This window comes from Takifugu rubripes, chromosome 19 (assembly GCF_901000725.2).
Source record: "Takifugu rubripes chromosome 19, fTakRub1.2, whole genome shotgun sequence".
Taxonomy (NCBI): Eukaryota; Metazoa; Chordata; class Actinopteri; order Tetraodontiformes; family Tetraodontidae; genus Takifugu; species Takifugu rubripes.
Window position 1 is genome coordinate 3,861,385 of NC_042303.1, and position 19,620 is coordinate 3,881,004.

Genomic DNA, 19,620 nt, shown 5'->3' on the forward strand with positions numbered 1-19,620 from the left:
ATCCTGTTTGAGGGTGTCACATCCAAAGGTGATACCAGTCTGTGCTGTCACAAGGTTTAGGAATAAAATGGGTGACAGGAACAATCTTGGTGACTATTTTCTCTGTAACAATGATTACTCACCTTTGTTTACTGATGGCCCAGTGTCTCTCCGAGAGACACTAGTCTCTGGGACTCTGGAAAAAGTTTGTATGGTTGTATCATTTTACTGTTGTGTTACTGTCCTGTTTAATAATTAAATATTTAAAATAATAATCTTTCTGTGAGCCATAAATATCTCATCTTTCAAAGTGGCCACCTGCAGCTCATAGCCAGGTGCAACTTATATGTGTATTTCCTAAATTATATGAATTTTGGGTGGTGTAGCTTACATTTGGGTAAGCTATATAGTCCAGAATTTACGGTATTTTATGTAAATGCAGCTCACATTGCCACAGCACTTTGGCTGCTATGGCCAAGAGAAAGCCTTTCAATCAACCAGAAATAATTTACTGTGAAGAGGAAATATAGCACTGATACAGGTCAAGTTATCTTTATTTATTTAGCATCTGTTACAACTGAGTGATGCTGAACTAATAGTTTTTTCAGATGAGTGCATTTTTACAACTGTAGAGAAACATTGCTGCAGAATTACAAACAAACATGAAAAATAACAATCCTACACTGCCTAAACATGGTACTTGACTTATATATACAGACAGAGTTTTAGGATGCAATTCAGACAGGACCCGTAAGCAGACAAACAACAGCTTACAGTGTTAACACAAGACTTTAATTAACTCAGATAACTGCACCACATCGTGAATCATTCCTCTGAATAAGGGGCTTATTGTGGCCTAGGAAGAGATGTGAGAAAAATGGGGAAAGTTAAATGAAAGGGACGGAATACGAGAAGATTCCATTGACCCACGTTTACCACAAAGCCAACAAAACAATCAGATGCTGGTGATTGGGAGAAGCTTTTGAAGAGTATTGATTGGTAACCTGCTGCAGGTGTGACGGTCACCAGCGAATGGTACCCAGGTGAATCCACCATGCCCAAACCAGGAAAACAAAACACAAAGAAAAGGTACCAACATACAGGCCATGACACTGAGCTCTCCAAGAAGATGTGCTTTTCAGCAATGCAATGAATGAGCTGGGATTGAACTTCAATGTCAAAACAGTGCAACAGGAGGGCATCAGAAATGGTCAGGTAAGTGGGGGGATTTAAATATCCCACCCTAATCAGGAGAGAAGGGCATGTGATGGCTCAGCTGATCTGGAATTGCACGACTTTGCCTAATTTGCTTTTATGCTTCAGACTCATCCGAATATTTTTCTCACATTGAAATTAAATGCCTCATCCTCTTCAACTCAGTTTTGTCGCACACATTCACAAAGACATTAATTTAAATCTAAATTTGAGCCAGGCTACGACATTATAAAATAAAAACCCACCCTGGTTGTCAAAATCAATATTGGCATGTAGAAAAAAGTCAGGGGTCTCTGAAGAAAATAGCTAAATTGAATATGGTGACAGGAATGACAAGTGAGCTGCTGTGCTGAAACTGACAGACAAGCTAACGAACAGAGACCTCTGTGACAGATGCTCTCCAACATGTCTTGGAAAGGGAGGACGCCAGGGACTGAGATGACAGCTTCCACCACATTAAGAAAAGAATGGCTCTGCAGTTCAAGAACAAAGCATCCTGCTTTTATCCTTTATAACATCAGTGGCTCATATTCCTGCTCATTTCAGTTAATATTTTACCAACAATGAGGGAGCACAAGAACCCTGCACGGATTCATAAATATGAGCAAATATTCTGAATCCTTTAAATACTGTCAGCCCTCAATTTTACCTTTGTTTCCTCTCCTATTTACATTACATAGGATTGAATCAGATGCTCTGGCCATTGTTCAAATCCACAGCCACAATTAAGGTGATGACATTTCTTTTCTAACCCTGACCAGCAGCTTTGTCTGGTTGCAGCTGCGTGAGCTGGCGTTTCTCTGTGGGATCAGGTTTTGGCAGTATCATCGCTGTCTGTCTGCTTCATGTCCTCACCCCCACTTGTCGGCTATGCAGAAAAGCTAGGGGCCATTGTAGTGTAATTTTAATTGTGTAAAGGAATGATTACTGTATTTATTTTAATTATATGCATGGTTACTATATGTATATTGACAAACATTTAATCTACAGAGAGAGAACCGAGTGACTTCAGTTCTTGAACCCACAACGAAAGGTCTGACCCATTAGAAAGTTTTAAATGGATTATGTTTATATTCATGGTTGGGGTTAAAGGTATGGACCAAAACATATAGACACCATCTCACCAGCGTGAGTATTGCGTCACTTCCTGTCTCTTCTATCGTTCGTTGGTTGCATTGTGCACGGGGTGCCGTATTCACTTAATATTGAACACTTGGTGTGTTGTACTCACTTAATATTGAACACTTGGTGTGTTGTATTCACTTTACTTAAAATTTTGAACACTTGAGACTTTCTAGTCACCTGATATCAACAGTAAGAACCCATATTAAACAAATACAGGGCTTCGCCGATCACTAGCGTTAGCATGGCCTCACCGTCTGTTTCACCCGGTGTCTTTGTCTGTTCAGAGTGTGAAATGTTTAGTTACTCCTCTGCCTCCCTTAGTGAAGGGAATAGGTGCAGAAAGTGTAGTTTATTTACGGCTATGGAGGCGAGACTTAGCGAGCTTGAGACGCGGTTCCGCAGCTTGGAGTTAGCTGGAGTTGCGTCATGTAGCCAGGGTAAGCTAGCTGCTGCGGAGCCGCCTAGCGTAGCTTCAGCTAGCGGTCCCCCGGCAGCAGCCGAGCAGCCGGCTAGCCAGGGCGGCTGGGTGACGGTTCGTAGGAAGCGTAGCCCAAAACAAAGGCCCACGGTGCACCACCAACCGCTTCCCGTGGCTAACCGCTTTTCCCCACTCGGCGACACACCCGCCGAGAAACCGACCCTGGTAATTGGAGACTCTGTTTTGCGCTACGTGAAGCCGACTCCAGCGACCATAGTTAGGTGCATTCCGGGGGCCAGAGCGGGCGACATAGAAGCAAATTTACGGCTGCTGGCGAGACGTAATCGTAAATTTGGTAAAGTTATTATTCACGTCGGAGCCAACAACACCCGGCTTCGTCAGTCGGAGGTCACTAAAATTAACTTGAAGTCGGTGTGTAACTACGCAAAAACGATGTCGGACTCCGTAGCATTCTCTGGTCCCCTCCCCAATCTGGCCAGCGATGAGATGTTTAGCCGCATGTCATCGCTTCGTCGCTGGCTGTCACGGTGGTGCCCCGATAACCAGGTGGCCTTTATAGACAATTGGAGCACCTTCTGGGGAAAACCTGGTCTGATTAGGAGAGACGGTGTCCATCCCACTCGAGATGGCGCTTCTCTCATTTCTAGTAATCTGGCTAATTTTATTAGACCCAAAGTGACCTGACAATCCAGGGTCCAGACCAGGATGCAGAGTTGTGGTCTTACACACCTCTCTGCTGCTTCCTTAGAACCCTCATCCACCAACAATAACATATTTAACACTATAGAGGTAGTCTCTGTTCCACGGTTAAAAGTTCACCAAGCACAGAGCAGGGGAGCGGTCAATCACCAAAATCTTATTAAAATTAATACTGAAGCACAAGTTGGAGAAACTAATATCACAATTAAGTGTGGACTGTTAAATATTAGATCTCTTTTGTGTAAATCCCTGTTAGTGCACGACCTGATAGCGGATCATCACATTGATTTATTCTGTCTTACTGAGACCTGGCTTCAGGAGGAGGAGTATGTGAGCTTAAATGAATCTACTCCTCCTACCCATCTTAATTATCATATTCCACGTGTTACTGGTCGAGGAGGGGGAGTGGCAGCAATCTATCACTCCAAGTTATTAATTAATCCCAGACCAAAACATAGCTTCAGTTCATTTGAAAGCCTGACTCTTGGCATCACTCATCTGAACTGGAGGACAGAAAAGCCACTTCTGTTTGTAGTTGTATATCGGCCCCCTGCTGGGCCACATTCAGAGTTCCTATCTGAGTTCTCTGACTTCTTATCTGACTTGGTCCTTAGAACGGAAAAAGTCATTATCATTGGAGACTTTAACATCCATATGGACGTTATAAACGACAGCTTTAGAAATGGCTTCATTTCATTACTTGAGTCAGTTGGTTTCCTCCAGCAGATAAACCAACCAACTCACAGCTTTAACCACACCCTAGATCTAGTTCTGACTTATGGTGTTGAGGTAGAACATGTGTCAGTGTTCCCTCAGAACCCAGTCCTGTCAGACCACTCTTTGATCACTTTTACATTTATGATTAAGGATTCTTCTATGCTCAGAACAAAGTCTTACTATAGCAGATGTCTTTCAGATAATGCTGTAGCTAAGTTTAAGGAAGTGATCCCTGTGCTGATCCCAGGACCACCGTGTGTTTCCCCAGGGATCAATCATTATAATCTTAGCCCTGCTGAGGTTGACTCTATTGCTGAAGGTGCAGCAACCTCACTGAGAATCACGCTTGATTCTGTTGCCCCCCTGAAAAAGAAAAGAGTAAATCAGAGGAGGTGTGCCCCCTGGTATAATTCACATATCAGGACCCTCAAGCAGAAAGTGCGAAGACTGGAAAGGGAAAGGAAGTGGCATTCTTGTAAGATAGACAGCTACCATGTAGCCTGGAAAGACTGTCTATTAGTTTACAAAAAGGCCCTTCGCAAGGCTAGAACAGCTTATTTTTCTTCTTTGATTGAGGAAAATAAGAACAACCCCAGGTTTCTTTTCAGCACTGTGGCCAAATTAACCAAGAGTCACAGTGTTTTAGATCCACGTATCCCTTCTTCCCTTAGTGGTGAAGACTTCATGAGCTTCTTCACTGATAAAGTTCTAGCTATCAGAGAGAAAGCTAACCAGGCCATCCCTACAACTGGACCATCACCAGATGTGCCGACTGTGGGAACATACAGGGTCTCCAACGAGCCCTTAAGCTCCTTCAGCCCTATATATTTTTCTGAGGCGTCATCGCTAATTCAGAAATCCAAGACCACTACGTGTCTTTTAGATCCCATCCCAACACACCTGTTGAAGGATGTTCTACCACTGATAGGCAGTTCTATCCTGGACCAGATCAATGGTTCTTTAGTGTCAGGTTATGTACCCCGGTCCTACAAGGTGGCAGTGATTAAGCCGTTGCTTAAAAAACCATCACTGGATCCTGATGTCTTGGCAAATTATAGGCCAATATCCAACCTTCCTTTTATCTCTAAAGTTCTAGAGAAGGTGGTGGTGACTCAGTTACTGGAGCACCTGCAGAGGAACAGCCTGTTTGAGATGTTTCAGTCAGGCTTTAGAGCTCACCACAGCACAGAAACAGCACTTCTTAAAGTCACTAATGATCTTCTCATAGCTTCAGATCATGGACTGGTTTCTATGCTGGTTCTGCTGGACCTCAGTGCTGCTTTTGATACAGTTGATCATAGCATCCTGTTACAGAGACTGGAACATGTGATTGGGATTAAAGGGACAGCACTAGACTGGTTTAGATCATACTTATCTGATAGATACCAGTTTGCCCATGTCCACGGCGTTCCCTCCTCATACAGTAGGGTTAGCCATGGAGTTCCTCAAGGTTCCGTACTCGGACCAATCCTCTTCACATTGTACATGCTTCCCTTAGGGAACATTATTCGGCAGCATGGGATAAATTTTCATTGTTATGCTGATGACACTCAGCTTTATTTATCCATGAAACCAGAGGAGACAGAGAAGTTAGTGAAGCTTCAGACCTGTCTTAAAGACATAAAGTCCTGGATGTCTTCAAATTTCCTCCTCCTTAACCCAGGAAAAACTGAGGTCATGGTGTTTGGTCCTGAACCTCTCAGGGATAGATTAGATCACATGATCACTCTAGATGGTATCTCATTAACATCTAGTCTCTCTGTGAGGAATCTAGGAGTAACTTTTGATCAAAATCTCTCCTTCAACTCACACATTAAATTAGTCTCTAGAAGTGCCTTTTTTCACTTGAGGAACATCTCAAAGATCAGGAAGCTACTGATGCAGCCTGACGCTGAAAAGTTAGTCCATGCATTTGTTACTTCCAGGCTGGACTACTGTAACTCCTTATTATCAGGGTTTCCAAACAACTCTTTAAGAAGCCTCCAGTTGATCCAAAATGCTGCAGCCAGAGTTCTGACAGGTATTGACAAAAGAGATCACATTACTCCTGTACTGGTGTCGCTTCATTGGCTGCCCGTTAAATTTAGAATAACTTTTAAAACCCTTCTTCTGACCTACAAGGTCCTCAGAGGCCTAGCTCCATCCTACCTGGAGGAGCTAGTGATACCCTATCAGCCCAATAGACCGCTCCGCTCTCAGAATGCTGGTCTACTTGTGGTTCCCAGAGTTTCTAGGAGTAGAATGGGGGGCCGAGCATTTAGCTACCAGGCCCCCCTGCTTTGGAACCAGCTCCCTGTCCAGGTACGGGAGGCTGACTCCATCGCTACTTTTAAGATCAGACTCAAAACCTACCTCTTTGAAAAAGCTTACTGTTACTAATTCAGTAGTTCCAGCTACTATCATAGACAGACAAATTATCATACTTAGGGGGTCGTCTAATCGTTAGGTCACATCTTAGTTATGCTGTTATAGGCCAAGGCTGCCGGGGTCCGGAAACATGATCACCTGACAGGCCTCTGTCACTCCACTGGGTCATGGTTTCCTCTCCTTTCCTCTCCTTTCCTCTCGTCATCAAGCAGACTAGTTATGCTGATTCTTGTGTAGTTTTTCTGCTTCCCCCCCCCCCCCCCCCTCTATTTATTTGCAGGTATCGCTGCCATCGGAGCTGCATAATGACCGCCGGCCCCGTTGAAGTGATTGTGCATATTTTTTGTTTGTGTTTCTGTGCTCTGTGCCTCTCCTCTCCCTCTCCTCTCCTCTCCTCTCCTTCTCCTTTTCCTCTCCCTCTCCTCTTCTTTCCTCTCCTCTTTCCCCTCCTCCTCCTTCTCCTCTCCTCTACCTCCCCTTCACTCTACCTCTCCTCTCCTCTACCCCTCTCCTCTCCTACCTATCCTATCCTCTACCTGTCCTCCCACCTCTCCTCTCTCTTTACCCAGCCGGCCATCAGCAGGAGGGTCCCCCTACATGAGCCTGGTCCTGCTCAAGGTTTCTTCCTGTTAAAGGGGAGTTTTTCCTTGCCACTGTTGCTTGTCTGGGGTCAGGCTCTGGGATTCTGGAAAGCGCCTTGAAACAATTTTGATTGTATAAGACGCTATATAAATAAAGATTGATTGATTGATTGATTGATCTGATTGCTTCCTTTGTGTAAAAGCCACCAAGAACACCAATACAAACATGAACAAAGGGACAAATTAGAGATATTTGCTTAGAGAGATCAGTTGCTCTGTGGGACAGCTCACACATTGAATTGTCTTTGGATCATTTACATCCTAAATTGGAATTTAATCACTGGTGGTCAGATTACTTGGCCTATGAGAAAAGTCTCCACCTCAATTGGAATATTTTGCAATTAGAAAATTGTGGATTATCAGTAAATATCCACATTACTACAAGTTTCAGATTATGTACAGCTGCTAAATAATGCCTACTGTGAAAACACAACTAATCTGGCAAATGAACCATTCAGCTTGGAACAGGATCTAATTTACTGAACCTCATTATAGAATCTTACATATATATTTAGCTTACATCACTTTAAAACATCAACAAATTCATATCAGATGCTGCCCAAAGGTCACAAGTGATATGAATGTTGATAAAAGGCCCCGTTTACATGACATTTTCAGGTGAAAATGCAAATTATGTTTCCTTTACATGGGAACACCAAACAAAATCAAATGAAAACGATACGGGCAGACTCTATATGACCATACGCAGGTGTAGAAGAAGACCATTCAGAAGAATCATAACAATCCAATCTGGGGAACCTGCTTGTGTTCTTCACCATTTTGAACAATGCAAGGCTTCTTCAGTTGTGCAATTATTCACTGTCGTGATCATGTGCTTCCCTAATGTTCCAAGGACAAAAGTGCTCCTGCATATATGCAGGTCCGTCCAATTTCTGGCACCTACTGGTCTGGCATGTGTAGTACAAAATTTTGTGTACTACGCATTTCTGTGCGCACAGATTGGCTCTCATTCATGGAACGTGAGCAGAGCGAATGTGTGTAAACTATTTGTAGATGTAAATTGACGTGAATCTGGCATTCATCAACATTTTAGTAGCTCAGATCTGTTTGTTGCTACTTACAAAATCTACACATGCTTTGTGTGTAAATGTACCATCTCATGTAAATAATGCTTGTAACTGTTATAAATTACAATTTTAATTCATATTACACTCTGTTGTATAAATAATAAGCAGATGCTTTTGAAAAACCTGATATAGGCATATCCTAAACATGGCAAATGATTAGAAAATATAAGGCATTTAATTACTTAAATTAACTGGTAATAGGTTTAATATCCAGATTAGGTTGATGGTTGTGAATTCTGCATACAAAACTGGGGTTGGGCTGTTATCCGTATCGCTTTTTAAAAATGTTAGATAGCTTTACATTCTGACAGCTATCACGGATTTAGATTAGGCTATATCACTAATCTAAAGCCAGGGGTGTCAAACTTAATTACACAGGGGGCCAAAACTCAAACCAAACTACAGGTCACGGGCCGAACAGAATAAACTTTTATTGAATACACTAAAATTAAACGTTTTTTTGAACATAAATATAAATAAAAAATTACAGGAATATTATTCCAGAACAAATAAAGTTAAACTTAAAATAACTTAAATTACTTCGCTCTCCATAAAAATATCTCCCATCAAAAATATCTTCCAAACATGCACAAGGTTCAAGCCACATGGAGACGGAGCTGGGGCATTGCTTCAGGAATGGAGCGAAAAAATTGTGCAGGCCCTGCAGTGTCATATTTGCCTTTAGTGTCCATTACACTGCAGCTCAATCAGCTACATCTGCATCTGTACAGGTGCAGTTTCCACATCAATGACAAATGGGTTGCGAAGCAGCTCAAAATTATTTTTTTGTGCTTCAAAGTCACCAAAGTGCTGTGTGAACTCAGTGCGCAGTGTGCTTAGTTTGTCAGCAAAGTGCACATTTGGGAACATCGTTGTGCCAACTTGGTTCAACATTACTTGGCAACAGGGAAAGTGAGGCAAGTTGCACTGGCGCATTTGTGTCTCCCATAATGACAGCTTTACTTGAAAAGCCTTCACCGCATCATACATGTCAGTGACCATGCGGTCACGTCCCTGGAGCTGCAGGTTTAAGACATTGAGATGAGCTGTTATGTCAGCAAGAAACGCCAATTCACATTTCCACTTTTCCCTTACTGTCCATGAATTGACAGATTTCCTTGCTGAGCTCATACATTTCGCGCAGAAAAGATTGAAATTGGCGGTGATTTAATCCCTTGGCTCGGATAAAGTTTACGGTCTGCGTTACAGTGCTCATCACACGCTCCATTTTTAGGACTTTACCACACAATGATGCAGTGATATGCGGTTAACTCACCAGCACAGTTCTCCTCCTGCATCTTTACTCGCATCCTTCCCACAAGTCCACTTTTTTCATCACACATTGCAGGTGCTCCATCTGTTGTAAGTCTAACAAGTTTGTCCCAGGGCAGTTTCATGTCGGTTATACTTTGACACATATTTTCAAAAATGTCTTTTCCCGTCGTTGTTCCGTGCGATTTAATTTCTAATAGTTCCTCTGTAACGTGCAAATTGGAGGAAGATCGCCAGCTGTGCAGTGTCCATTATGTCTGTGCTTTCATCCACAGCAAGAGAGTATGCAACAAAGGCTTTGCTTCTTTCACTCAACTATGTTCTCAAATCAGTGGCCATCTCACAAACCCTATCAGCAACCGTATTTCTGCTCAAGCTTACATTTGACAACATCTGCTTTTTGTCTGGACACAAGATGTCGCACACCTTGCTTTTCAGAAACTCTCCCTCGGTAAATGGCCGGCCTGATTTGGTGATCTCCTCTGCCACAATGAAACTTGCTTTCACAGCAGCTTCACTTTGGGATTTTGCTCTGGTGAAAAACGTTTGCTGGAACGTCATATTTTTCTTTAACTCTTCTACTTTCTGTAGCCTTTGCTCTGCATTCAGGTTTTTCATCTTATCCTGATGTTTTATCTCGTAGTGCCGTTTTACATTATATTCCTTAATTACGGCCACAGTAGCCCCACAAAGAAGACACACGGCTTTACCGGCAATGTCAGTAAACATATACTCAGCCTCCCATCAGTTTTGAAAGGCTGTTTTCAGAATCAACTTTTCTCTTGGCCAGTGTGAGGGGCTAGTGTAGCCTACAGCAACCATAGACTGTATGACAGCAACAGACACTTAGCTAACTTAATTGATGTGGGGATGTTAGCAGGAAGCCTTGCGTCTGAACAGGAAGCTTAAGCGCTGCATTATGGGATTTGTAGTTTGATTTTTATCAGCGCTTCATATGGACGGGTGATTACCGGTATAATACCTCTACTTACGAAATTAATTGGTTCCGGAAGTTGTTTCGTAGCCTGAAAATTACATAAGTAGAGATGTGTTTTCCATGTAAATGCCCTAATCCGCATCAAAACATGTAACAAATACATGTTACAATTAGATTGCCTCACAATTAATGTAGGAATTCAGTGCAAGGCTTCTCCAGGAACAAAATGAACTTTATTACAGGCTAATATTACATTAGCCGTCATTACTAGCAACGAACGTTAACACTTGTGGTAACACCGCCATCTAATGGACAAACATACAAACACCCACAATAAATCCTGAAGACGACGAAGACGTTGGGATACACACAAACTTGTACATATTGACGTCCCTCCTAGCCAATGGGATTAAAGGAAGATGCTAGGCGATAGCCAATGGAAGAGCAGCTACAAACATGTTTGCGTTTGCTAAACACCGCGAGCTGCGAGTAGCAGCGGTAGCGTATTTTTGCCTTTCGTATCCTAAAATTTATTTCGTAACAAGAGGAAATATTTTCCCGTTGAGACGTTTCGTAAGCTGAAACTTTCGCATGTAGAGACATTCGTAAGTAGAGGTCCCACTGTATATAGAATGATCTCGCGGGCCGGATACAATTGTACCCCGGGCCGGATGTGGCCCGCGGACTTGAGTTTGACACATATGACTTATGCACTTATGCATATTGCTGGTTTCACATTTCTACTTCATTCTGGAGAGAAAATTGCTCAACTTCTTTGGGACTGTACGACCTACAATGAATTGATCACGAAGGTGTCTGTGATTTTTCAGAATGTAAACTATTGTGACACAGCTTTTATTACCTCACCATCTGGGGTCTCTGTCTCCATCAGGGATGATTCCTAACAAAGCACTCTCCTTAATGTTTCCCGTTTTGTGTTTGTCTGTATTTTACAATGTGGACAGTGAGGCTCCTACTGCAGCACATATATTTTTTTCTGTGTGGACAAATTTTTCAGCCTCTGTTTTTATATTAAAGTACTTTCTTTTGACCTTGGGCATGGATCTGGGCCAGCAGAGACCACATGAACTGCATCCGTTACCTCCTTCCAGTCTTTTGATTTGATCAATCAATCAAGCAATCAATCAGTCAATCAATCACTCAATCAATCAATCTGTATTTATATAGTATCTGTAACAATCAAAAATATCTCTAGGTGCTTTACAAAATCCCAGGGCCTGATCCCAAATAACCAACAGTGGCAAGGAATTGATGTATTAGCAAATTATAGGCCAATATCCAATCCTTCTTTTATCGCTAAAGTTCTTGAGAAGGTGGTGGTGACTCAGTTACTGGAGCACCTGCAGAGGAACAGCCTGTTTGAGATGTTTCAATCAGGTTTTAGAGCTCATTACAGCACAGAAACAGCACTTCTTAAAGTTACTAATGATCTTCTCATAGCTTCAGATCATGGACTGGTCTCTATGCTGGTTCTGCTGGACCTCAGTGCTGCTTTTGATACTGTTGATCACAGCATCCTGTTACAGAGACTGGAACATGTGGTTGGGATTAAAGGGACAGCAATAGACTGGTTTAGATCATATTTATCTGATAGATACCAGTTTGCTCATGTCCATGATGTTCCCTCCTCATGCAGTAGGGTTAGCCACGGAGTTCCTCAAGGTTCTGTACTTGGACCAATCCTCTTCACCTTGTACATGCTTCCCTTAGGGAACATTATTCGGCAGCATGGGATACATTTTCATTGTTATGCTGATGACACTCAGCTTTATTTATCCATGAAACCAGGGGAGACAGAGAAGTTAGTGAAGCTTCAGACCTGTCTTAAAGACATAAAGTCCTGGATGTCTTCAAATTTACTCCTTATCTCAGGAAAAACTGAGGTCACGGTGTTTGGCCCTGAACCTCTCAGGGATAGATTAGATCACATGATCACTCTAGATGGTATCTCATTAACATCTAGTCTCTCTGTGAGGAATCTAGGAGTAACTTTTGACCAAAACCTTTCCTTCAACTCACACATTAAAACAGTCTCTAGAAATGCCTTTTTTTACTTGAGAAACATCACAAAGATCAGGAAGCTACTGGCGTGGCATGATGCTGAAAAGTTAGTCCATGCATTTGTTACTTCCAGGCTGGAATATTCGTTTCGTTTTCTGCCACTTATCCGGATCCGGGTCGCGGGGGCAGCAGCTTCAGGAGGGATGCCCAGACAGCCCTCTCCCCGGCCACTTCCATCAGCTCTTCCAGGGGAACCCCCAGCCGCTCCCAAGCCAGTCGAGAGATGTAATCTCTCTACCTAGTCCTGGGCCGGCCACGAGGCCGCCTCCCGGTGGGACATGTCCGGAACACCTCTAAAGGGAGGTTCCGGCTCAGCTCCTTCTTCACCACGATGGATCGGTTAAGCGCCCGCATGACTGCTAACGCCGATCCGCCTGTCGATCTCCCGTTACATCCTACCCTCACTCGTGAACAAGATCCCGAGATACTTGAACTCCTCCACCTGGGGCAGGACCTCCTCCCCAACCCGGAGAAGGCACTCTACCTTTTTCTGAGCGAGGACCATGGACTCTGACTTGGAGGTGCTGATCCGCATCCCTGCCGCTTCACACTCGGTCACGAACTGTCCCAGCATTTGTTGGAGGTCCCTGTTCGATGGCGTCAGAAGAACTACGTCATCCGCAAAAAGCAGTGACGAGATCTTCCACCCACCAAACTCGACACCCTCAACTAACCGGCTGCATCTAGAAATTCTGTCCATAGAAGTTATGAACAGAACCGGTGACAAAGGGCAGCCCTGGCGGAGTCCAACCCTCACTGGGAACGAGTCCGACTTACAACCGGCTATCCGGACCAAACTCCTGCTCCTTTGGTACAGGGACTGGACGGCCCTTATCAAGGGACCTTCCACCCCATACTCCCGGAGTACCCCCACAAGATGTTCCCGGGGACCCGGTCATAAGCCTTTTCCAAGTCCACAAAGCACATGTGGACTGGTTGGGCCAACTCCCCTCAAGCACCCCAGCAAGGGTAAAGAGGTGATCCGTGGGCAGTTTGCCCCTGGTAGGGTCTCCCAAGGCAGATTGGTCCTAGGTGAAGGGTCAGACAAAGAATGGTTCAAGACACATCATGGAACACCTAAAAGGGAAGCCGCATACCCGGCCCGGAGGGTTACCGGGGCTCCACCCTGGAGCCAGGCCTGGGGCTGGGGCCTAATGGCGAGCGCCTGTTCATCGGTGCTCTTGGCACCATGACAGCCTGGGCCGCAGGTCAATGATTGACTTTTTAGACATGTCAGCTGATCTGCGGCCATATGTTTTGGACACTCAGGTGAAGAGAGGTCCAGAGCTGTCAACTGATCATTACCTGGTGGTGAGTTGGATCAGGTGGGGGGGGGGGGAGCCACCGCGCGGACCTGGCAGGCCCAAACGCTAAGTGAGGGTCTGTTGGGAACGCTTGGATGAGGAACCCGTCAGGCTGGTCTTGAACTCCCACCTTCGACAGAGCTTTGATCATGTTCCGAGGGCGGTAGGGGACATTGAGTCTGAGTGGGCCATGTTCCGCTCCGCCATTGTCGAGGTGGCTGTCGCGAGCTGTGGCTGCAAGGCCGCTGGTGCTGGTCATGGCGGTAATCCCCATACCCGATGGTGGACACCAGAGGTGAGAGGAGCTGTCAAGCTAAAGAAAGAGGCCTACAGGTCATGGCTGGTCTGTGGGTCTCCGGAAGCAGCTGACCGGTACAGGTTGGCTAAGCGGGTTGCGGCCGCGACAGTCGCAGAGGCAAAAACTCGGGCACGGGAAGAGTTCGGTGAGGCTATGGAGGAAGACTTTCAGTCTGCCCTGAGAAGATTCTGGTTTGACTATTGTAATTCTTTATTATCAGGGTGTCCAAACAACTCTTTAAGAAGCCTCCAGCTGATCCAAAATGCTGCAGCCAGAGTTCTGACAGGTATTGACAAAAGAGATCACATAACTCCTGTAATGGCGTCTCTTCATTGGCTGCCTGTTAAATTTAGAATAATTTTAAAACCCTTCTTTTGACCTACAAGGTCCTCAGAGGCCTAGCTCCATCCTACCTGGAGGAAGCAGTGATACCTTATCAGCCCAATAGACCACTCCGCTCTCAGAATGCTGGTCTACTTGTGGTTCCCAGAGTTTCTAGGAGTAGAATGGGGGGCCGAGCATTTAGCTACCAGGCCCCCCTGCCATGCAACCAGCTCCCTGTCCAGGTACGGGAGGCTGACTCCATCGCTACTTTTAAGATCAGACTTAAAACCTACCTCTTTGAAAAAGCTTTTTGTTACTAATTCTGTAGTTCCAGTTACTATCATAGATAGACAAATTATCATACTCAGGGGGTCATCTAATCATTAGGTTAACATCTTATCTGTGCTGCTATAGGCCAAGGCTGCCGGGGTCCGGAAACATGATCACCAGAGAGGCCTCTGTCACCCCACTGGGTCATGGTTTCCTCTCCTCTCCTCTCCTTTCCTTTCCTTTCCTTTCCTCCTCCTCTTCATCAAGCAGACTACTTATGCTGATTCCTGTGTAGTTTTTCTGCCCCCCCCCATTCATTTACAGGTATCGCCGCCTTCGGAGCTGCATGACGACCTTCAGTCCCGCTGACCCGCTGCATAAATAGTGTATTTTTGTGTGTTTCTGTGCTCTGTGCCCTTCCTCTCCTCTCCTCTCCTCTCCTCTCCTCTCCTCTCCTCTCCTCTCTCTCCTTCTCCCTCTTCTTTCCCTCCCCCCTCCCTCCCCTTCTCCCTCTCCTCTCCTTCTCCATCCCCTTCTCCCTCTCCTCTCCTTCTCCCTCTCCTCTCCTTCTCCCTCTCCTCTCCTCTCCTCTCCTCTCCTCTCCTCTCCTCTCCTCTCCTCTCCTTCTCCCTCTCCTCTCCTCTCCTCTCCTCTCCTCTCCTCTCCTCTCCTCTCCTCTCCTCTCTCTTTACCCAGCTGGCCATCAGCAGGAGGGTCCCCCTACATAAGCCTGGTCCTGCTCAAGGTTTCTTCCTGTTAAAGGGGAGTTTTTCCTTGCCACTGTTGCATGTCTTCAAGCGCCTTGAAACAATTTTGATTGTATAAGACGCTATATAAATAAAGATTGATTTTGATTTAATTTGATTTGATTTGAAAAACTTCCCTTTAACAGGAAGAAACCTGGAGCAGGACCAGGCTCATGTAGGGGGACCCAACTGCTGATGGCCGGCTGGGTAGAGAGGAAGGAGAAGGGGGAGGACAGATAGAAGTGAGAAAAAGCAGAGATTACGCAAGTACATTAATTATAACAAGCTGTCAGTGTAAGGGTTGAGTGGGTCAGCGTCGTCAGAGGTCAGCAGGGTGACAGAAGCCTGTCAGCTGATCATGTTTCTGGACTCACGCAGCCTCAGCTTATAGCAACATGTAAGATGTTAATATAATAATTAGACGACCCTCTAAATACGTTAATTAATTTGTCTAGAATAATAACTGGAACTACAGAATTACCGTACCATAAGCTTTTTCAAAGTCTAATATTAAAAGTAGAGATGGAATCAGCGTCCCATACCTGGACAGAGAGCTGGTTACACAGCAGGGGGCTCTGATAGCTAAATGCTCAGCCTCCCATTCTATTTTTAGAGACTCTAAAGGACCACAAGACCAGCTTCTGAGAGTGGGGCGGTCTATTGGGATGATAAGGTTTCACTAGCTCCTCCAGGTAGGATGGAGCTAGGCATCTGAGGACCTTCTAGGTCTGAAGAAGAATTTTAAAATTTATTCTAGATTTATTGTTCAGCTAATTAAAAGATGCCAGTTCAGGAGTCATGTGATCTCTTTTGTCAATACCTGTCAGAACTTTAGCTGCAGCATTTTTGATCAGCTGGAGTTAAAGAGTTGTTTGGACATCCTGATAATTTTTCGTCTATAATAATAATGGTCATCTAATTATTAGGTTAACATCTTAGTTAGCCGCTATAGGCCGAAGCTACGGGGGAACAGAAACATGATCACCTGACATGCTTCTGTCACCCTGCTGGTTCATATCTTTGTCTCCTCTCCTCTCCTCTCCTCTCCTCTCCTCTCCTCTCCTCTCCTCTCCTCTCCTCTCCTCTCCTCATTGTACCTCTCCACTTTATCATCTCTGTGCCTGTTTACTGGACTTTTTAACATGACAGTCTTGTTGGAAAAACCTCAGAGCAGAGGATGCGATTCTAAACCTCTAAAGGTGTCCTGGCACTGTCCTCTACTACAAATAGTTTTGTCTGCACCAGGGAAGTTTTGCTTGAAGCGGGAACTCAGCCCAGTCCCATACAGTCGGGGCCACCCACAGTCTTTATAATCTCTCAGCATATTGGCCGTGTGCAATAAAATGGGGCTAAGGAGAAACAACATCAAAGGAGAACTCAGCAATAATGACATCCTTGAGGGTACATAAATCTTTCAGAAATTTGGGAGAGACTGTAGCACTTTAGTAAACATTATGTGCAGTGTCCATTATAAATAAATAAACTCCTGGCCAACTGAGTCAGGTGAGGTTCCGTTTAAACCAAACAGAAAATGTTCACTCCTTCATTTAAAGATGGAGGTCAGAGAAGTGACGCATATAAATTCACTTAGCGTGTTGATTTGTCCACATCCTTTCCACCTGAGCCTTTAATCGCTTCGTCGACAATATAAAAGAATTTAATTGCCTGCCATAGGAGATGTTGGGAGGTGCGCAGTGAAGCCCTTTAGATTTGGATGTGAGGAAGGCAAACTGTCAAGCACTAAACAGAAAAACATTATGTGCTCTCTTTCTCAGGAAATTCACCTGTCTTTCCTCATGGTTGTCATTCCCATTAAAGAACATTCCAGACACACGATCTGTCAGTTTGACTTGGCCAGCACATTTCTCTCAAAAGTGGAAGGTTACAGAGTCATGCTGAGGCTCTAGAATCCATTCCACAAGGCTGAACTCCCACAATGCCCATAAAAAAAAACTACAAAAAAGTACAATCTGTGATCACAAGAAAGTATTGGTGCTTAAAGGCAACTTTAAATCACATGACAGCAGAGAGGGGAAATAAGGAAAGAGAGAGGTAGGGAGAAAGGTTGGGCCTCACATTAGAGGGATTTTAGTGGGAGCTTCAACCAAGTCAAGTGTGACAGATAATTTGAAATAGAGCAGAGATAGTTTGGAGGACATCCCAGAACTTTGAAACACAATCCCCTCACTGCAGACCCTGAAAAAACACACAGGCACATAAACACACTGTGAGAGTCAATGGTGCATCTCAGCCAATAATTAGAGCAAAGCATACTCCTCTAATTAAACAAATTTACCAAGAATTAATTCAAGAGGATCATTACATCTCTTCCCAGAATGTTCATCAAAAAGTCATCTGGAAGGCCTGATGTGGTGTTTCCCAAATGGTGACAAATCTTCCTCATTAGATCTTGGGGTGCACAGTATTCCTTGTAATTAAGCCTTAGGCGAACAGTAATGTGTACACAAAACCAGAGAGTAGAGTAGAGTAGAGTAGAGTAGAGTAGAGTAGAGTAGAGTAGAGTAGAGTAGAGTAGAGAAGAGTAGAAGAGAAGAGATTTTTTTTTATTTTTACAAAAAATACTTTAATCACAAATTTACACAAGGCCACAAAACGCCCTGTTTAGAAAAACCACAGAACAACAATAATAGTAATAATAATCCTAAGAATAATAGTAATAATAACAACAACAATAATAGTTATAATAATGATACCAACAACCACAATAAAAATAGATAAATAAATAAATATTAAGAAATCAACAATACAATACAATTTATCCAACCAGGGGGTGTGCAAACACCCCCCACAAGTTGCCCCTTGTTGCGAGCGGCTTTTGTGTTGTGTCCTGCACCAAAAATAAAAGTTCTAATAGAAAAGGTTTCATTAAAACCATTAAAAACACCCTTCAAAAACACCCCTTACAGTGAGCCTCTCACACTCACTGTACACGTGGAACACAGTCTCTCGCCCGAAACAAAACAGGCACTGGTCCGACACAGCAGTGTTCATTCTGGAAAGGAGAGCGTTCAGGGCGACAGCCCCATGTAGGATCCTCCACTGGAGGTCCCCGGTCCTCTTCTTCAGGCTGCTGTAAAGGACCCTCCAGCAGGGGCGGGCTCCATCCCCTCCCAGTCGATCAGCCCACATGCTGGTGGTCCTGTTCGACAGTCCTCTCCTGTTTAGTACCCTCTCACAGTCGTTGTATAGGGTCTTCTTATTGACTGCTACCAGGGGGAAGGTCTTTGCTGGTCTGAGGAGAGGACCGTCTAGATTCCCGAGGTGGGCAGTCAGCCTGATCTCCGGGAAGGGGTCCTCGCTGTCGGGTTCGGTCCCCTGGCCGTAGTCCTCAAGGATACGCTTCTCTCTCGTGCTGAGTCACCCCCTCAGCTGCCTGGGTAGAGCGGATGCCTAAGAGGGAACCCACTGCTTATGCGCCTGTTAGGTCTGGCCCTGCCATGGCTACCACGTGCTGCAGCAACAGGGTCTGGGTCTGGTGCAGTGCTGCCTTCAGCCTCGGCGCGGCTTCGGGGGAGACGACCAGCATGGCTCCATTCACTATGGATTCCCTTAGCAGCCAATACAGAGAGTCAGAGCCAGTTCTTTTTTCAACTTTAAAAAGGGCCCATGCCTTAATAACAAATTTGGTAGCCCATTTAATTTAGCAAATATGAAGTCAGTTAAAAAACAGAGCGTCATCCAGCCCCAAGTTACTCACCTGTCTGAAGACACATCTGGCCACATCTCTCCACATTAGGTCTGCCGGCCCTGTTAAAAACCTTTGTATAAACTGGATTCTAAAAGTGGCGGTTCTGCTGGCCAGGTGGATGAGGCCCTGTCCTCCCTCCTCTCTAGGCAGGTACAACACCCACTTCTGGACCGAATGCATGCCATCCCAGAAGAAAGACAGAACTCATGCCTAAAGTTGTTCTAGCAACCCCGAGGGGGGCTCCATGCAATTTAGCCGGTGCCAAAGCACAGAGTTCACCGGGTTATTCAAGACAAGAGTCCTGCCTCTGTAAGACATGCAGGGGAGGAGCCATTTCCACTTCTGAATTTTCCCCTCTACTTTTGCTAATGTGTCCAGCCAATTCCTTTTTTCGGTTTCTTCATCTCC

At 44.6% G+C, this 19,620-nt stretch overlaps 1 long non-coding RNA gene across 1 annotated transcript; it reads left to right on the forward strand.

Moving 5' to 3' along the window:
* Window positions 1-1,184: 1,184 nt before the first annotated feature.
* Window positions 1,185-2,225, forward strand: LOC105417798 (uncharacterized). Its single transcript, XR_965303.1, has 3 exons — window positions 1,185-1,194; window positions 1,875-1,924; window positions 2,185-2,225. It is a non-coding gene; the product is annotated as an uncharacterized lncRNA (long non-coding RNA).
* Window positions 2,226-19,620: the final 17,395 nt, after the last annotated feature.